At 43.9% G+C, this 20293-nt stretch overlaps 1 pseudogene; it reads right to left on the bottom strand.

Annotated features, from left to right (window-relative positions):
- The window catches only part of LOC136528446 (achilleol B synthase-like), a 77190-nt pseudogene that overhangs the window by 946 nt on the left and 55951 nt on the right, over positions 1–20293 (bottom strand).

Here is a 20293-nt window from a genome sequence, read left to right as displayed (position 1 = left end):
TGCAAATATGAAGCAAAGCTAGCATTGCCCAAGCAGTCTGTACAGCATGCGTACTATGACCCTCTACATAGATCTGCACATGTTACAATTTTTTCTCTGATTAGGACCACAACTAGTTAAGCGACATACAATAAATATTGATAGTATTTCTACAACTACAACAAATGAATTAATAGATAAACCCTACAAACTCTAGGTAACTTAGTTCATTCCTTTAGCCAGCTGTAGTTATAAGTTAACTCTCATATATTTAGGAAATATGTCTCTTTATTTGTAACTTCAGTAGCATTGGTAGAACCGTAACAATATGTGTCCAAATCTGCTTATGATCCAGCTCATGGAACGAGTGCGCATATGTGTAGCACCTCTCTTTAAACTAGAGGTGCTACATTAATTTGGAGCTACATGGATTATAAGCTAGCCATCATGGGCCACATGGACCATATTCACTACTACGAGTATTACATTCACCCCTCTTTAAGGGTGAATGCCCGCTGATTCACCCCTCTTTAAGGGTGAATGACCTCGGCAGCTCACAGCATACGCAGAAGACACCTAGAATCACCACTTGGTACAAGGTTGTGCCATTCTTACCCTTTCCACAGGCATGCAAGAGTGTGCATTGTACCCCATACAATGCAACGCTCCATGGGCAATGTACAACGCAGCCCTCCATGGTCACACTCACACAAGAGTGTGCATTGTACCCCTCCATGGGGAAAGATCTAGTTTGGTTTTGGTGAATTGATGAAACCCTAAGTGCTAACCTAGTTTATCAAAGTAATCATGAGATAGGTAGCACATTCCAAGTAATGGGGCAACGGTGAAGATCATGATGATGGTGTGGTAACCATGGTGATCAAGTGCTCGGCTTGGAAAAGAAGAAAGAGAAAAACAAAAAGCTCAAGGCAAAGGTGAAACTTGATAGGAGTTTTTTGGTTTGGTGATTGAGACACTTAGCGAGTGTGATCACATTTAGGATCGATAGTTGTACTATTAATAGGTGTGAAACTCATATCGAAATGCAGTTATCAAAGTGCCACTAGATATTCTAACTCATTGCATATGCATTTAGATCTAGTGGAGAGCTAACACCCTTGAAAATGTTTGTGAAAATATGCTAACACACGTGCACAAGGTAATACATTTGGTGATTGGCATATTTGAGCAAGGGTGGCGAAGTTGGTGAAGTCGAGGAGGTCACTGGTGTGACCGGACGTAGGACCGAACTCTGGACCTGTGTGTCCAGTCAACTATGTAGAGAAGGATGCAGTGTCGGTCTCTGATCGAACGTTGGCTCAAGTGGTGACCTGACACGACAGAGGCGTGTCCGGTCGTACATGACGTATGCTGATGCCAGCGACTAAGCGAGCACAGTGAAGACCTAACACAGTGGTGCGTCTGATCATGGGGAAGCAGACTTGTCCGATCGTGTCTGGGCAGCTCTAGAACGTCTCTAGACTTGACCTGATGCTGGGGTACCATGGGCATCGGCATGTCCGGTCGCAAAGTGATGGCGCGGGGGCTTGCCTGGTCAACAAGGCAATAGCGCGTTTGGTCATTTTGGCCGCTTGGCCGATCGCCACTTGACCGCACAAGGAAGGCTGGTGACCATTGGGATCATGCGGCCGAGGTTAAACTGAAGCGACACATGGCGTTGATCCATTGACCAGACGCTGGAGGCATGTGTCCGATCATTTTGATCGGCGCATCCGATCAACGCGTGATAGGCAGCAGTGAGGAGCCCAACGGCTCTATTTCATGGGGGCTCCTATTTAAGCCCCTTGGCTAGCTCAAGCTCACTCTCTTGGCCATTTGCAATGATATAGCAACCTTGTGAGCTTAGCCAAAGCCCTCCCACTCATCTCCATCATTGATTCATCATCTTTGTGAGATTGGGAGAGAATCCAAGTGCATTGCTTGAGAGATTGCATCTAGAGACACTTGGTGTTCGTGTTTTGCTATAGGATTCGCTCTCCCTTGCACTCCAAAGGTGTTTCTCAGTTGAACAAATGGGCAAGAGACCTCCCTTGGATGAGTGGAGTAAGTATTTATACCCCCTCATTCAAAACATAATGTTTGGAGGCTGAGTCAGCGTTCTACGGGGTGACCGGACGCTCTAGTCAGTGTGACCAGATGCTCCGGTCAGTTATACCCGCCACTGTGTCAGAAAGAGCCGTTAGTCACTAACCGGACTCTGACTAGTGTTTGGTTAGCACTGACTGGACGCGTCTGGTCAAGAAAAACGCTCTCTAGAATCTTATTGATGTTGACCGGACGCTGGCACCCACAGTCTGGTCACTTCACTGTTTAGCGTCTAGTCAGTTACCAAATCCTGACCAACATCCGGTCAGCACCAACCGGACACATCCGGTCAGGAAATAGTTTCTCTAGAGCCTCTCTGGAGTTGACCAGACATAGGTACCCAACGTCCGGTGCACTTTCACTCAGCGTTCGATCAGTACCAGATGACTGCAGTTGATTAAATGAACTGACCGAACTCACCCTCCAGCGTCCAGTCACAACTAGACCAGCATTCGATCAATCATTTGACCCTCCATTCACTTCCAACTTGAAATCCTATGTGAATGAAGTTTACTCTAATTGATCTTAGGGCTATTCCTGAGATACCTAGTGCTAGGTTTGACAAGTGTGCACCACACCTAACCCACTAGACTCACCTAGGTCAAGCTACTAGTCCATACCCCCCTTAATAGTATGACTAAAGGAAAAACAAAGTCTTAAACTACTCTAAGTGTCTCTTCATCACCAAACGACACTTAGAACAAGTCCGTCCTTAACCTTGTCGTCCATCCTTTGAAAACCGAAACGATTTCCATCGACAGAGGCATGACAACCATGATTGCCCAATCAATTGCCATTACCATGACCTTACTCAAATTGCCTCTGCAAAACACATGTTAGTCATAGTAATCTCGTGTTGTCATTAATCATCGAAACCCAACTAGGGGCCTAGATGTTTTCAATCTCTCCCTTTTTGGTGATTGATGACAACACAACCTCGAGTATGTAGAAGAGATGAGTGAGGTTTTCAACATGCTTGGTTCATATAAGCTTTTGACAATAAGAGCAAAGGGGTTAGACATGCTTATATGACCCAAGCCAACATGGTGTACTCAATAGATATGAAGTAAGCATGAGTACATGAAGTAAAGCTCATTTGAATCAGAGTAAAAACACAGAAGCAAAACAAATGAGCATAACCAAGTGACATGACATATATATAAATCAATGTAGAGAGCACACATGTCACATAAGTCTCACCATCACATGTAAATAAGACAATGCATGAAAGTAAACGTGAATGCATGAAGTCTCACACAAAAGAAATGAATCACATGCTCCCCCTAGATCTAACGCTCCCCCTAGATCTAACATACTTGCTCCCTCTCCCCTTTGGCATCAAGCACCAAAACCTAAGGGTCAGACGGCGAGACAGGAGCAGTCGAGTCAAGCGCTGAGGTGCGGTGAGAGATCTAGAACTGAGCAGCATCATCCTCTGACCCTAAACTCTAAGCAGTCTGACCCTCTATCGCTGAAAGTGAAGGTGAAGCGGTCTAGGTCTACTCAGTAACTAGTGCAGCCTGTGACTCTAGAGGTGTAACTGTCGGAAGTGGAGCCACATCTGCCGCTGTCTCTGTCGCTGAAACATCAAGTGTAGGAGTAACTATCTGAGGTGGCTTAGATGATGCAACAGACGACGGGAGCGTCTCAGTAGTCCTAGTAATAGGAGTAGCTATGGTAGGAATAGGGACTTGAAATACTAGAGGTGCAGGCTGCCCTGTAAGCTCACTGAAGGTAGCACTGAGACTCCTAGAGACTAGGGTGTCCATCACTAACTCCAAAGAAGTTTGAGTCGGAGTGAAGCCCGTAACAATAGGAGTAAAGTGTGGGCCCTATGCAGTCACTGGTGAAGCAAACCATTGGGACACCTGCTCTGTAGGTGAAGCAAACTGAGTAGCTAGTTGTCCCCGACTCTGAAGCCCACTGGGCTGTACAACTAGAGTCACTAAAGTGGTGATGGTAGGCTAGCCTATCTGAGGTGTAGATTGCTGAGGAGCAACTCTAATAGCAGTGAATACATACTGCATGAAGCGAAGTAACTGCTGCATGGCCTACTGCTACCTCTGAAACTCAACCCATCGAGCCTGAACCTAAGCAAGTGCACCTACGGTCTCCTATGCCTAGCGTGCCTGGTCCTGTCTCATCCACTCAAGTATTGCTAGAAGTGCTGGGTCAGTCTGTGGTAGCTATGGTGGAGCAGAGCTAGAGCCACTAGCCTCTTTGTCGTGTGGTCGAGGAGCCATCTGCAGAATCAGCTGATAGTCATCATCTGAACTGTCACTCAGGTCGCTCTCGAGCACATCCTCTTGCTTAGCATCAAACTGCTCCTCCTCTGTCGCTGTAATGCCCTTGATGATCTCATCCTATTGGGCTACTGTCTCTGGTACCTCTAGGCGATGGCTTGGCTGGCGAGGTGTCCTCGCACGACTATGACGTAGCATCTGGGTCATGTCATACTCTAGAAACTTAGTGGTAGCACCTGTCCACTCTACCAATGTCTATAGGGACTTCTGTGTAACTGCCTTTCTGATTAGGAACGTGATCCAATGAGTATAAGACAGCTAACGGTGACCTTTGAAGCCCTATGCTAGTGTGTCCTCCATTTCTGAAAGCATCACATCCCAAATATCAAAAGCAGTCTGAGACACAAGGTGATACACTAGCCACAACTAAATGCGAGTCAGACCCTCATGGTAGCCCATCCTCAGAAGCAGAGTCCTCCTCATAATAGCATGTCGAGCTGTAGGTGTAAGATCACGTGGTGTCCTACTCGACCCCTCACCAAATGGCTCCGTGAAGCATGGTCTGACAAGGTATGTAGGTGGCACAAGTCCACCGTGAGGGCATCTCGAAGGCTCTATCTGTCCATAGCATACTTCATGAAGGTGAATAAGGGATTATGTAATCCTCAGAATCTCTCTGACTCTCAAGCTCTGGAGCATGTAGTCATGGCCTCTGAAAGCAAAGTGAATGACTCTATGCCTTAGGTTCATCCAAAGAGAGGAGTAGAACTCACGGACCCATGATGGAACATAGCGGCTAGTTTGTCCAAGAAGATCTATCAGGCCTAGCAAATAGGAAAGGTGAGTATGGATCTGCTCGCCTACAGTTGCAACAAGGGACTCTAAGGAGCAGACTCTCTGAGATCTGAAGCTAACTCCACTGTTAAGATATGCATTATAGAAATCCTCCTACAACATAGTGTAGAAGTTCTCTAAGGCACGCTCATCCCGCCTCAATGGAAACTAGTTCTCAAACTGCACAAACCGTAGCTGCTGCACCTGTCTGGCTGTGGCTGCCCTTAGGTCAAGGTGAACCACCGAAGGTGGACCCTATGGTCTAGGAGGTGGACAAGAGCCTCTCCTATGTGTCTCAGGTCTTGGTGACACCTGAGTGCATGTACGACCAAAGCGTCGAAGCTGTGGCTGTGCTACCTTCTCTATCTCTTCAATCTGCTCTACCTAGTGAGTATCCTCTATCTGCTCTGCTAAATATGTCTGCTGCTCAGTCTCCCCCTAAGGCTGACTCTCCTCCAAAGAGACACGCCGTCCTCCAAGCATGATAGTCCTAGCTAGACTACCAGGATGAGTCTCAATCCTCTCGACGGTGGCCCTCTAAGCTGGTGATAGCTGATCACCTATGCGAACGCCACTCCTAGATCCATGACTCTCTGCTCGCACTGCGGCGGCTGCCACTGCTGCTGCTCTCTATCTCCACATCAACAAACTTGCGCTTCTTCGTTATAGTCTTTTTCACCTTTCCTTTTTCTTGAGCAGTCAGGCAAGGCAAAGGCCTTGGATCCTCATTGTTGGGACCACCTCTGGCATTCTTGCAATGTGCCATCTCTGACGCTAACGAGAATCACTGCCACTGACAAGAAACAACTACTGACTGACACTAGTGAGGCTTTGCCTCAATCCGTACTCGTGGGCTTGGCCCCGAGTTTACTGACAACTGCCAAACCAACCATAAGAGCACCGACTCGCTGCACGATGGAATAAATTGGACATATAAATAATCACTATATTCATCTAGAGATGCAAAACCCCTAGAAGCAAGTAGTAGATAAGAAATTGAAAGCGATGGCTTGCTACTTGATGAAATACGATGATCCGGCAGCCGACAAGCAAAGGAAAGGATCATGGGGCTCCACCAGGATTGGCAAAGCTATGCCTAGGGTTAGGGTTGGAGGCGTGAAGCGATATGGCGGCTGAGGAAGCATGGTGGCGCAATGGGTCAAGCTCGAGTGCAGGCGCGACGAGGCATGGTGTGGGCGCAGTCACGGCGAGGAGGCGTAGGCTCGGTGCAGTCGTTAAGGCGTAGGCACAGCACGGTAGACGCGGGCATAGGTGCGGTGGTGCGGTGGCATGAGTCAGGTGCGAGCGCGGCTATGGCAAGCACAGGCGTGGGCGAGTTCGGCGCGGGCGTTGGTGCGGCTACGCGATGTCGTGAAGCAGGTGCGGGCGCGGGCACGACTACGTGGCGGTGTGAGAGACCTAGGTGTGGGTGCGGGCGATAGAGGCATAGGGGCGAGGCAGGCGGCATGGGAGTGCGAAGGAGAAACATAAATAGTGCCCCCCGTGTCAGACAAGAAAGGAGAAGAGTAAACTTTTCACTTGACCTTTCGTGATCGGATGCACCGGTGGCACCGACCGGATGCTGCCACCCGGAGTCCGGTCAACTAAAAAGAGGTCCAAAATCCCTCAAGTCATGACCGGACACGTCCGATTACCCTTGACCGAACGTAGAACAAAGTCTAGTCGATCCTGATAGCTTCTTCTTCGTTTGACCGGACGTAGGATCACCTTCACACCAGACACTAGAAGAACAATGTGCAACATCCGGTCACTCCTGTGCAACATCTATTCACTTCCTATGAACTAACCAAACATTGGAATCAGCGTCCGGTGCAGCATCCGGTCATCATTTTTCAGCAAATCTTCAAAGTTCCTTTGCGCTGCCTTTTCCCAATCAAGTCTCAACTTCAATAAGGCACAAATAAACACCAATTGGGACTTGTGAGGAAAATGGACCCTAGACCCATTTACTTTGGATTTTGGTGTTTGATGACCAACACAACCAAATTGGACTAATGAATTTGCAAGTGTTTGTTTTGTAGTTCAATAGGACGCAAGACGTGACTTAGACAAAGGCGACGTGATGATCCGATGATCAACATCTCAAGCAAGACCTTAGGAGCACAAGAAAAGACCCAAGATATCAAGCAAAGTCCAAGCATGAAGATAGGAACCAAGCCACACTCAAGATCATGAAGAAACGAGCTCACAGAAGTGACCAGACGCTAGAGGAAAAGCGACCGGACGCTCCAATTAGAGGCTCGGCAATAGCAGCAGCGACAGGATGTTGGACCGAATGAGTGGCAAACTGACCGGACACAGGACAACAATGTCCGATCGAGTATAGAGAGGTTCTAGAGCGGCGAACTTGCGACCGAACGCGTCCGTTGGCAAGTGACCAAACACTAGCAACGTTCGATCAGTTGTTTGTGGCTCCAACGGTCGGGATGTCCGGACGTGTCCGATTAGGACAACTCTAGCGTCCGGTCAGTAGTAGAAAAGCGGGATTTTGTCCCCAACGGCTACTTTCTCAGTGGAGCTTATAAATACAACCCCTAACCGGCCAAATGGCATGTGTGGAGCTGAGGAAACATACCAAGGGTGTTGATACACCATTTAGTGATCTCCACTTGCATAGTGCTTAGTGTTTTATTAGGTGATTAGTGTAGGTGCTTTGTGAATTGATTAGGTTGATTAGACCACCACTTATGCGCTTGCTCTAGGTTTAGGCCTAGTGTTTAGTGAGGTTTGCATACCTCTTATCACTCGGTGCTTGCGAGCACCATTGTTGTACATCGGAGGGGCTTGTAGTCTTGCAAGATCACACCAACCGCGTTTGTGGTGTGGCTGCCACCATGTACCAGAGGGAACAAGACCCACGATGTTTTGGCTAGAAGCTTGATAGTGAAGACAGCAGGGAGCATCCAAGAGAGGCTTGCCGGAAGGCACGTCGAAGACCCACTTGCGCGTGGGGAAGGCCCGAGGCCATCCACGGAGTTACCCGACTGGGAGCTTAGCCCTTGCGAGGGATTCCTTGCGAGGGGCTCCAACGAGGACTAGGGGGAAGCTTGCGTGCTTCTTGATACCTCGGTAAAAATACCGAAGTCATCGATAGGATTTTGCATATCTCTACCTTGCTCTTTAGCTTCTGCATTTACATTGATTGCTTTACTCCTTTTGTGGTAGAGATAGCAACACACTAGCAAAATCGTAGTTGCACATTTAGATAGTTTATCTTTTACATAGGTTTTGCTAAGGTTAGAAAAAGAGGCCATAGTTTCGGAGTTAGGTTTTTAAGTTGCCTAATTCACCCCCCCTCTTTGGCGTCATGGTCCCCTTCAATTGGTATCAAAGCAGGTTGACTCAATTTGGACTTTTGGCTTAACCGTTGTTGAGCTAACGCTATTTAGAGTGGTTGGGATGGATATCTCTAGGCCTCCGTACTTTGATGGCACTAACTTCCCTTATTATAGAGCTAGAATGGCTTGCTACCTTGAGGCAGTTGATTTGGGAGTTTGGAGAGTCACTCATGATGGGATGAAACCCATTAAGAATCTTGATAAACCCACAAAGAGTGATGAAAAGGAAATACATTTTAATGCTAGAGCTAAGAATTGCTTGTTTGAATCATTTAGCATGGATGTGTTTAACCAAGTATTCACTTTAAATACGACAAATGAAATATGGTTAAAACTCGAAGAGCTCCATGACGGCACATCTAATGTCCATGAGCAAAAGCATTGTCTAGCTAAGCAAAATTATGATACCTTTACAATGAATGATGATGAGCTTGTTCGTGATATGTATTCTTGTTTGAATCTAATTATCAATGAGCTCCACTCAATAGGACTAACAAAGCTAGATGATGTGGACATCGTGAGGAAGATCATGTCCGTGCTACCATAAAACAAATATGCAAGCATCATCACCATCCTTCACAATATGGAGGACTTGAGCACCATGACCCCGACCATTGTCATTGGCAAGATAGTGGCATTTGAAATGTCACGCAAGATGGGTCAAGAAGAAGCCTCTTCATCAAGCAAAGGCAAAGCTCTCACATGTAGCGAGAAAAAGAAGATGAAGAGCAAACAAATTGAGACAAGCTCAAGCTCAAGCTCCTCAAGTGAAGAAGAAGAAGAAGATGAGGATGGTGATGATGATGAAGATTCAAGTGATGATGATCAATCTTCCTCCTCCTCCTTCGACCTTGATGAAGAATCAATCAAACTAATCAACAAGGTGGAGAAGATGATCCAAAAGCTCAATGTCAAGGGTGTGCCCATCCAAATCCAAGATCTCATCTTCACAAATCAAAGAAATGAGCAAAGAAAGAGAGGATGCTATGGATGCGGCAAGATAGGGCACTTTGTGGAAGTTTGTCCAAATAAGCCCACACCCAAGATAAAGAAGAAGGCATGCAAGAAACAAGCTCTCACATCAATAAGGATATGGGATGATTCTTCAAGTGAAGAAAAAGACCATCACAAGAGGCGAGGGCGCAAGCACTCATCATCAAGCTCTTCTCGTGCGTGCCTTATGTGATGTAGACTAGGCCCAATCTTCCAAAAGGTATGATAGCGTCGATTGGTGGAGACTCTATGTTCATGATCTAGGCTTTGAACCAAGACTGATTCGGACCCCCACAACCGTTACACCACTGCTCCGTTGGTTATCAACCACGCGAACAAGATTGACCTCGCCGAGAAGGCTTTCCTGCAAGCGAATTGAGAACACAAGCAAGAACAAGATAAACATAATCTAAAATTGCAAATAAATATGAGGCTTATGATAATGAGAAATAGTTCAAGTCTTTATTCAAAAGGACTAATCGCCATAGGCGAACAAGATCAAGAATTGGGGCCCTGGTTCACAGCAAGCAGCCTTGGCGGCACAGTTGCAGCAAAACAATGTCTATTTTATGAGGAAATCAAGAACTAAACAAAACCCAAACCCTAAGGAGAGCGACAGCTGCTATTTATAGAGTCTTGGGCGTCACCCCCCTAGACGTGCCCCTTAATGGGCCCAAACACGATACACGGTCCAACGGACCAAAAGACGGTGTCGTAGCACCCTGGTAGATTCTGGATGCTGACTTGTTTCGACGATTCATGTTGATTCTGAAGGGATTTTGATGTGAAACCAATTGGGTTGGTTTCCTTATTCAATTAGCTTTCCATCCATATATGGATCATTGAAAACGGAGTCTAGATGCGTCCTGGGTGACCAGTTTAAGGCAGACTGGTCCTGGAGGCCGAGGCAGACTCGAACTTGAGTTGCTTTGGGCCTCCACCTCGGGGACTCAAACCGAATTAGCCTCGGATCTCCTTCTTGACTTGGACACCCTTGCTAGCCTCCTACCCCTCCATACCATGTGCCAAACATGCTCATATGCATGGGTGTCATGTCCTCATCATCCTCCCCTTCTTGATGAAAAGCCGTCCTCGGCGTCGATTGTGCTTGAAACTGATCCTGCACAACATAAAGGAGAACGGGGTTGCGAAAACAAAGGGGACTGAAATAATTGTGAGAAGAAACGTGACCATGTTTCCAAGTTTGTAGCATGTCATCTCACATAAAAATTTCAGCAAGCGTGTAGACTCCATGATCCGAATGCACACGATGTATGTCAACACTATCCTGCAAAAGATTAGAACTAACCAAAGACAATGCAGGAATAGATGATCTAGTAGACATAGGTAGCAACCAACAATGCTCCCCTTCTTGGAAGTGAACTTGTTTCTTTGAGGAACATGAGAAAATGTTTGTATTATTATGGCTGCCCTCTAAACGATCATAATCTTGTACAACAAAAGGAAAATACATATTACTACGAATGTATACTCGATGTATCATATATTGTCCCTTGTTGTTATATTTGCCAATAACATGATATGTGTGTTTAGAAAACCAAGGCAAATCATCATATTTAAAAAGGCTCTCCTCCAAACAATCTAGGTTACACAAAACATCATGTAACCCAAAGTATGTAAAGAAGACAACAGTTTGAGCTGATCAGTTTTAGTAGCAATATGAATAACATGTTTATTTTCAGCACAAGTGGTTGGTTCCAAAACATGTAAAACTAAAGCATCATCAACCAATTCATCTTTATCACAAGAAACATCAAGCAAATTATCATGGGACAAAGATAAATCAAGAGAGGGTTCCACTAACAATTGCTCTATGATAGCATAGTTTGTGGAAGAATTTAGTACATTAAAACAATTCTCACCTTCCGTGAGTGTAGCACCATGGGCATTACCTGTGTTCTCAATAGGAGTAATAGGTGCATTGTGAAGTGATGGTTCTGAATTTGCATATGAGGTTGTGAGCTCCTCATTTTCTTCCATGTCATCCTCTCGCTTATGTACATTATCCTGCAGAAGGTTAGTCATAGCAAGAGGAATAATAACAATCTCTTCCTCTAAATGGTGCACCTCAGTATATGAAGTCAAAATAGGAGGTGGATTAACAAAGGTTTCTCGCATAAGGACTTTCATATCATTCCAAGTTTGAGGTTTATCAGAAGGATCTAAAGACTCCCACCAAGATAAAGCAGAATGTCGCAAAACACTAGCTGCATTTGTTACCTTCTTCCTTGGACACATAAAGCGAGTAGAAAATATGTTATCTATGGCAATTTCCCACTCCATGTACTCATCAGCACCTATACCATCATAAGTCTATGGATACGAACAACCTATCATTGTTAGAAGACAGCAAAAGACAATACAAAAGTATTATCCCTATCAACTACTTAGGTTGTCGACAAGGAAAAACAAGGCACTTAACTCTCAAGCGTCTTACCATGGTCTTACAAGTGTTCTTACCAAAGCAACATGCGGTGCAATCGGTCGGTGACTGTGATACCGTTGTAGCTTGAGTGTAACAGTTGCAAGGCGAACCTGTACTTGGTTAGAAGAAAGTGGAGCTTGGATAGGCACAATATAGTAGCAAGGAATAGCAATAATTTAATTTAGAAATTGCAAGATTGAAAAGTAGTCCCAAGCTAGTCTATGTCACTAGCCTAGACTCGTCCTAGACCTAGTTCAACAAGCAACAATATCTCAGCACAAGGACTAAACAGGATGCAAGCACTTCTAAATTTTTTTTCACCTTCTTTTTTTCCTTTCCTTTTTCTTTTGGTGCGGCTTTTTTTCTCTTTTTTTGCACCTCTTTGCCTTTTGCGTTACCTTGTTTTTATCTTTTTTTATAATAACAGAATGTGCCGCAAGACAAGTGCTCGTAGATCTTCTACCTTCAATGCACCAAGCAGCAAATCTTCTTTTTTTAGATGCACAAAACCTCAGCGCTAATCAGTCTAAAACACACATGCGTGGCTGACACAAGCTATGGCAAAATCTGGACTTTCCTTTCTTGTGGAAAACGTGACAGAGAAGAACACAGGAACAAGCAATCCCAAATATCTAGACTTTCCTTTCTAAATCAATATCGCCCAAAGAAACAATGGAGATGGAACATGATCATGCACAAGGATTATAGATTCTATCTCTCACGTAGAAGGAAATTCTCTCCCTTTTTTTGTTTTGTTTGTTGACCAAAGATAGGAAACAACACACCAGAAACACTAGAAAGATGGAGATAATCAATCTGAACTTGACACTAGAAACAAAGAACAAGACCTAGACAGGACGAACAGATGACACGCAAGGGACGACTGTTCAACAAAGCAAACTAAAATTAAAATTATTGCAATGGCACAAAGGGGTTGTAGGACAAGGAATATGTGGCGGTGTTTTTTTTGGCTTTTTCTAGACTTTAGGTAATGCAAAAACAGATTCAATCTAAAGGGGAAAACAAAGGTATACCTAACGGGCAACAAGGTCTCTGATACCACTTGATGTAGACTAGGCCTGATCTTCCGAAAGGTATGATAGCATCGATTGATGGAGACTCGATGTTCATGATCTAGGCTTCGAACCAAGACTGATTTGGACCCCCACAACTGTTACACCACTGCTCTGTTGGTTATGAACCACGCGAACGCGATTGACCTCGCCGAGAAGGCTTTCCTGCAAGCGAATCGAGAACACAAGCAAGAACAAGATAAATGTAATTTGAAATTGCAAATAAATATGAGGCTTATGATAATGAGAAAGAGTTCAAGTCTTTATTCAAAAGTACTAATCGCCACAGGTGAACAAGATCAAGAACTGGGGCCCTGGTTCACAGCAAGCAGCCTTGGCGGCACAGTTGCAGCAAAACGATATCTGTTTCACGAGGAAATCAAGAACTAAACAAAACCCAAACCCTAAGGAGAGCGACGGCTGCTATTTATAGAGTCTTGGGCGTCACCCCCCTAGATGTGCCCCTTAATGGGCCCAAACACGATACACGGTCCAACGGACCAAAAGACGGTGTCGTAGCACCCTGGTAGATTCTGGATGCTGACTTGTTTTGACGATTCATGTTGATTCTGAAGGGATTTTGATGTGAAACCAATTGGGTTGGTTTCCTTATTCAATTAGCTTTCCATCCATATGTGGATCATCAAAAAGGGAGTCCGGATGCGTCCTGGGTGACCAGTTTAAGGCAGACTGGTCCTGGAGGCCGAGGCAGACTCGAACTTGAGTTGCTTTGGGCCTCCACCTCGGGGACTCAAACCGAATTAGCCTCGGACCTCCTTCTTGACTTGGACACCCTTGCTGGCCTCCTACCCCTCCATACCATTTGCCAAATATGGTCATATGCATGGGTGTCATGTCCTCATCATTATGGCACGAGGTAACGAAAGCTCATCCGCTAGTGAGAGTGATAGTGATGATGAAATGCCTTCTTATGAAGAAATTATGCAACAAAACCTTAATTATGCTAAAGTTTGCACTAGTCAACAAAAGAAGCTCAGGAAAATAAAAGAAAAGCTAGATAGTTCACAAGAAGCATACAAAACTTTGCTTGAACAATATAAGAATTTTGCTAATCTTAATGTTCAACTATCTACTAAAATTGAGCAACTTGAGGCTAGTGCAACAACAAATGCATGCACAATCAATGATGAGCAACTTGTAAAGAAAAATGAAAAATTAAAAGAAAAGTTAGCTAGCTCACAAGATGCTTATAAAAGTTTGCTTGCTAAAATGGAAACCATGTGCAAACATTGTGATGAGCTAACTAATAAAGTTGCTAATCTTGAAGCCATTAGTACAACTCCCACTAAGGCATCTAAAAAGAAAAGTTCTAACATGACTAAAAAGGATGCCTCTACTTCTTTTAATGATTTATGTTTAGACTCACCTTTGTGCAACCAAGTTTGTGTTGAGAAAGTTGTTATAGATGCATGCACACAAGAGGTTGCAAAGGAGAATGAGCAACTCAAGCAAGAAGTTGCTCGCCTCACCAAGGACTTGACTCAAGTGAAAGGCAAGGCGAAGCAAGCCCAACTTCATCAAGATAACACTGTCAAGGGAGTGACTAAGCTTGATGAAGGACAAACCGTGGTTTGCTATGTGTGCCACAAGGAAGGTCACAAGTCCTATGAGTGCAAGGTGAAGAATGGGGGAGGAGCAAAGAAGAAAGAGAAGAAGCAAACAAGCAAGCTCTCCAACACCTACACCAACAAGGTGGACAAGAAGACCTCCACACCTTATCTCTCTTGAAGAAGAAAAATGACAAGGTGGTGGCCATCAATGTGAACAAGCAAGCCAACAATGGGGCCAAACGCTTTTGGGTGCCAAAGGAAATCATTTCCAATATGAAGAGCACCAAGAAGGTTTGGATCCCAAAAGGGAAGTGAGAAGTCCTATGGACTTTAGGGAATTTGGAGACTTGGCAAAGTGTGGATGCATTTTATGGGGTGCATCATGATGGACAAAGACATTGCCAAGTGGGTTAGTGAATACTATGGACCCAAATTCCCCTTCCCATGTTAGGTAACTAGATTCAATTTACTTCAATTGGTACTAGATTTAAATTTTCCTACAATTGGTATCTTTTAGCATCTAGTTACTCTTCATGCCTAGGTTTGCATTTGCATTCTTATATACTTTGTCATGCATACACTAGGTACTTCATATGGTAGGCTTGCTCGGTTTCATTCTTATTCCCTGGAGCAATCCTACATGATTTAAAATTATTTAGGAGCACGACACATAGCTTGTCCTTCAATTGTCCATCTAATATGTGCCAAAGTCCAAATTGTAGATAATTTCTCCCGAATATCGCCTTCGAAAATGACTCTCACATTCATGTGATGTCATATTTCAAGTGGTATTTTTTATTCTAAAATCAATGTGCATGTTTCCTACAAGTATTCCATACTTGTGTGCACAAATTTAGGGGGAGGTTACTCTACAAGTTGGATGCTTTGAGACTAACACCTTTTCAAGCTTATCATGTGTGTAGTAGTCTCATTGCAAGGAAAATGGAGTCCCCGGAGTTAAGCATCATACTTCAAATATCCACCACCGATTGCAAGTGGTAGAAATCAAATTGATTTCTACATGTGGTATTTCTAAACCAATATCATCATGTTGATTTCATTTTGATATTTATATGCTTTCTCCGTGCATTATATAGATTAAATTCCCTTGTGCAATACTTTGCCAATTATGCATATGTTTTGCCTTCTATCATATGTATGCATATATTTAGGGGGAGCTTAGTCTATATAATGTGAGAGTCAAATTTTATGATCTATTTTACTCTACACTCAAAGGATCACAAAGTTTGACCCTCCCTTATGCTACTAATGTCTTCCTTTTTGGTGTTTGATTCCAAAGGGGGAGAATTTAGAGGATAAAAAACAAGCATTAATTTGTAGTAATGGTTCGAGAAAGGGAGGATAGTAGATTATGGATTATCCTATGTAATGGGGAGAATTTATAGGAAGCAAGGCTTAAATCCATAATACCACATGGGGACATTTGCAAGGGCAAGATGAGTTTTTATGTAGACTTACAAGTAGTATCTTTTAGCATCATATAATCTTGCCCCTTGCATTGCATCCTAGCAAGTAGATAGGTTTTAAATTCAAAATTTTTATTATTTGCTTGTTTTGGTCGTGTTGTCATCAATCACCAAAAAGGGGGATATTGTGAGGAAAATGGACCCTAGGCCCATTTACTTTGGATTTTGGTGTTTGATGACCAACACAACCAAATTGGACTAATAAATTTGCATGTGTTTGTTTTGTAGTTCAATAGGGTGCAAGACGTGACTTGGACAAAGGCGACGTGATGATCCGATGATCAACATCTCAAGCAAGACCTTAGGAGCACAAGAGAAGACCCAAGATATCAAGCAAAGTCCAAGCATGAAGATTGGAACCAAGCCGCATGCAAGATCATGAAGAAACGAGCTCACAGAAGCGACCGGACGCTGGATGAAAAGCGACCGGATGCTTCGATCAGAGGCTCGGCAACAGCAGCAGAGACCGGACGCTGGACTGGATGCTGGCAACAAACCGACCAGACGTAGGACAACAACGTCCGATCGAGTACAGAGAGGTTTCAGAGCGGCGAACTTACAACCGGACATGTTTGGTGGCAAGTGACCAGACGCTGGCAGCGTCCGATCAGTTGTTCGTGGCTCCAACAGTCGAGACGACTGGATGCGTCCGATCAGGACGACTCTAGTGTCCGGTCAGTAGCAGAAAAGCTGGATTTCATCCCCAACGGCTACTTTCTTAGTGGGGCTTATAAATACAAACCCCAACCGGCCAAATGGCATATGTGGAGCTGAGGAAATATACCAAGGGTGTTGATACACTATTTTAGTGATCTTCAATTGCATAGTGCTTAGTGTTTTATTAGGTGATTAGCGTAGGTGCTTTGCGAAGTGCTTAGGTTGATTAGACCACCACTTATGCGCTTGCTCTAGGTTTAGTCCTAGTGTTTGGTGAGGTTTGCATACCTCTTATCACTTGGTGCTTGTGAGCACCATTGTTGTACATCGGAGGGGCTTGTAGTCTTGTGAGATCACACCAACCACGTTTGTGGTGTGGCCGCCACCGTGTACCGGAGGGAACAAGTCCCGCGGCGTTTTGCCTGGAAGCTTGATAGTGAAGACGGTGGGGAGCATCCAGGAGAGGCTTGCCGAAAGGCACATTGAAGACCCACTTGCGCATGGGGAAGGCCCGAGGCTATCTACGGAGTTACCTGATCGAGAGCTTGGCCCTTGCGAGGGATTCCTTGCGAGGACTAGAGGGAAGCTTGCACGCTTCTCGATACCTCGGTAAAAATACCAGAGTCGTCGATGGGAGTTTGCATATCTCTACCTTGCTCTTTAGCTTCCGCATTTACATTGATTGCTTTACTCCTTTTGCGGTAGAGATAGCAACACACTAAAACCGTAGTTGCACATTTAGATAGTTTATCTTTTACAAAGGTTTTGCTAAGGTTTGAAAAAGAGGCCATAGTTTCAGAGTTAGATTTTTAAGTTGCCTAATTCACCCCCCCTCTTAGGCGTCACGGTCCCCTTCAGGACTGATGTGAGAGACCTCTCTCAAATCCTCAAAATTTTCAAAATATTTTGCCTTAGGCTATAATTCTTTTTAAGAAAATATGCAATAAAAGGGGCGAGGAGCAACATGTGGTTACATAATAGGGTTTTATGACCAATAGGAGCTTCAAATGGTCTCCCTATTTGTGGATAAACACAACAGGTGCTCAAAAGATAACCGAAAAGAAACGACAAAGCAACATACATGCACATGCCATGCAATACTTGAAAGTTAGTCTAGTTGGTTGTCAAGTTTGATCCAAGGTTAAGCTTCTTCACACGCTTTTCGGTGGTTATCTTAACCATGTTAGACAAGCCCTAAGTGCATTACAAAAATTAAACATGTTTTATATTACAATGCAATGCAAGGGACAACACAAGCTCATTATTTAGTGAAGTTACTAAAATCAAGCACATTGAGCTCATTCCTCAACCAACAAAATGTAGCCTCATCTAGCGGTTTAGTGAAGATACCCACCAATTGATCCTCGGTCCTTACACCTTCTAGTGATATATCATGTTTAGCAACATGATCTCTAAGAAAGTGATGGCGTATATCTATGTGCTTGGTGCGAGAGTGTTGAACCAGATTATTAGCAAGCTTTACCATGCTCTCATTGTCACACAAAAGAGGTACCTTTTCTAGAACTACACCATAGTCTAGCAAAGTTTGTTTCATGTAAAGAATTTGTGCACAATAAGCACCCGCAGCAATGTATTCTGCTTCAGCGGTGGACAAAGCCACACTATTTTGCTTCTTGGAGGTCCAAGACACTAGTGATCTATCAAGCAAGTGGCACCCTCTGGATATGCTTTTTCTATCAATTTTGCAGCCGGCATAATCCAAATCAGAATAGCCAACTAGTTGGAATCTAGCTCCTTTGGGATAACAAAGACCAATGCTTGGTGTGTGCTTAAGGTACCTAGGGATTCTTTTAATGACAACCAAATGAGCTTCCTTAGGATTAGCTTGAAATCTAGCACACATACACACACTAAACATGATGTCGGGCCTAGATGCGATCAAATATAATAAGCTACCAATCATAGAGTGGTAGATAGTTTGATCAACCGTTTTACCTCCCTCATCTAGGTCGAGATGTCCATTTGATGGCATAGGTGTCTTGATTGGCTTACATTCATCCATTTTGAACCTCTTGAGAAGGTTCTTGGTATACTTTTATTAAGAGATGAAAATCCACTCTCTCATTTGCTTCACTTGAAAACCAAGAAAGAATGTAAGCTCTCCAATCATAGACATCTCGAACTCTGTTGACATCAATTCACCAAACTCTTTGCAATAATCTTCATTTGATGATCCAAATATGATATCATCAACATATACTTGACAAATGAAGATCTCTCCATCAAGCTTCTTGGTGAATAGTGTGGTGTCGACCTTCCTAATGGTGAAGCCCTTCTCAATGAGGAAATCCCAAAGGCGCTCATACCAAGCTTTTGGGGCTTGCTTAAGCCCATATAGCACCTTGGACAACCTATATACATGATTAGGATATCTAGGGTCTTCAAACCCGGGAGGTTGATCAACATAGACTAGTTCATTTATGAAACCATTTAAAAATGCACTTTTAACATCCATTTGATATAATTTCATTTCATGATGCGATGCATATGGAAGGAGGATATAAATGGCTTCAAGTCTTGCAACCGGTGCAAAGGTCTCTTCAAAATCCAACTCTTCAACTTGAGAGAACCCCTTTACATCTAGTCTTGACTTGTTTCTCACAACAATGCCTTGATCATCTTGCTTATTGCAGAACACCCACTTTGTTCTAATTACTCTGGCACCTTGTGGTCGCTCTTCAAGTGTCCAAACTTCATTGCGGGTGAAGTTGTTCAACTCTTCATTCATGGCATTTATCCAATCCGGATCTTAAAGAGCTTCTTATACCTTTTTAGGCTTAATGCAAGAAACAAACTAGTGATGTTCAATAAATGAAGCAAGTTTTTGAGAGCGAGTCATTATACCCTTTGAAGGACTCCCTATGATGAGATCTTGTGGATGTGCTTGTAGTAGAGGTGAATTTCTTCTATCAATCACTTGAGGGGGAGGTTGTGGAGCATCAACATCTTGAGCTTGTGCCACCATTTGATCATGAGAGACATGAGTATCTTCATTTTCCACTCTCCCATCTTTATCATCATCTTGTGGCACATTTGATGAAGAAGGTGGATCAATCACTTATATATCATCTTTATCATCTTTGGGCTTGATGTCTCCAACCGGAATGTTCTTCATGGCCTCCCTCAATGGTTCATCACCTACATCATCATGATTCTCATGTGCTCCTTGGGAGCCGTTAGATTCATCAAATTTCCACATCATATGTTTCTTCAACCAAGCCGGTGGCATGATTAAATACTTGATATGCTTTGGACTTTGATGAGTAACTAACAAGAAAGCCAATATCACAACGTCTTTGGAACTTCCCTAGGTGTTGCCGCTTCTTGTAGATGTAGTATTTTCAACCAAACACCCAGAAGAATGAGACGTCTGACTTCTTCGCATTGAGCAACTTATAAGGGGTCTTGCTAAGAAACTTTTGAAGAAATAGGCGGTTGGATGCATAATATGTGGTGTTGATAGCTTCTGCCCATAGAGCTTTAGGTGTATTGTACTCATCAAGCATTGTTCTTGCAAGTGTGAT

This window comes from Miscanthus floridulus, chromosome 19 (assembly GCF_019320115.1).
Source record: "Miscanthus floridulus cultivar M001 chromosome 19, ASM1932011v1, whole genome shotgun sequence".
Classification (NCBI taxonomy): domain Eukaryota; kingdom Viridiplantae; phylum Streptophyta; class Magnoliopsida; order Poales; family Poaceae; genus Miscanthus; species Miscanthus floridulus.
The sequence above is the reverse complement of the archived record's forward strand: the minus strand, read 5'-3'. Positions and strand labels throughout refer to the sequence as shown.